The 1,046-nt window shown below is 40.3% G+C and overlaps 1 pseudogene; it reads right to left on the bottom strand.

Annotated features, from left to right (window-relative positions):
- Positions 1–229: 229 nt before the first annotated feature.
- LOC147892184 (glycerol-3-phosphate acyltransferase RAM2 pseudogene) lies at positions 230–796 on the bottom strand (annotated as a pseudogene).
- Positions 797–1,046: the final 250 nt, after the last annotated feature.

Genomic DNA, 1,046 nt, shown 5'->3' with positions numbered 1-1,046 from the left:
TACACTCTGATTTAATATAATAATGTTAGTGTCCCATAATCACAAGCAAGAAGATAAAAGCAATCCCTCACACTGCAAGTTGCTAGCATCACTCAATTTATTGAGTAGGATGTTGATCTTTAGCAAGCAATCAACTGCAAGAAATTCGATGCCTTGAGATCCATCATATCAAGCTAGTTAATGAATAACCTACCAAATTTTGCAAATTGATATAGACAAATATTGCTACTTATACGTAGATCAAACAGCACAAAACACATGCAGCATTGCAATGCAATGATCGGAGTTTCTTGACTACCTTTAAGAAAGGATAATAAGTCACTTGATCCCTTAGACTAACTCTTGGTAGCTCATTACCAAACTTGACTTTCACTACAGTCCTCTTGTGCTAACCACCACCAACACTCCTGGGGACTTTAGTAGACCCACTTCCTTACCTCCGTTTGTCACATGTATCTCCAAGCCTAGTACCTTATCCCACTGAGATGGTTTGTGGAGAAGAATTCCACCATAATGTGAGGATTTGAAGTGACAACGCAATGATTGTCGCATGAAGAGAACACCCTCCAGGATTGGGGACAAAAAAGCTTAGTGTAGAATGAGTGTAGAACCTAGAAAGAATTGCGCGGGCCATAGCTTCAATACCTTAGACTCATAGACTAGCAAATGAGAAAAAGATCAGGACTTGGATGCATGCAGACTCTGACACAAGGTGATGGAGAATCTAGGTAAGGGGAGAAAAAAATATGAGCACAACTACCTAGAAGAGACTGGCTACCTCTAGAGCTACAAGCATGAAGGAAACAAGTTTCTACCACTAAGTCGACCACTATCGACTGCTTCGAGCACGGAGATCAGAGGAACATTTTACCATATACTCAAAGGGTGGTAGCTGGAATTGGCATTGGCATGAGCTTGTGGAGGTCCCATTTGAAAGAATGCAATGGCAATGAGTTCAAAGGATGGAGTTTGCAATAGTTCTATGTATCAACATCTCATAGCTTCTTAGAAGTGGAGACATCTATGACATCCAAAAGAATTGATAA

The sequence above is a fragment of the Dipteris shenzhenensis genome, chromosome 17, assembly GCF_047967505.1.
Source record: "Dipteris shenzhenensis isolate YYH24624 ecotype China chromosome 17, Dip_SZ_1.0, whole genome shotgun sequence".
Lineage (NCBI taxonomy): Eukaryota > Viridiplantae > Streptophyta > Polypodiopsida > Gleicheniales > Dipteridaceae > Dipteris > Dipteris shenzhenensis.
The sequence above is the reverse complement of the archived record's forward strand: the minus strand, read 5'-3'. Positions and strand labels throughout refer to the sequence as shown.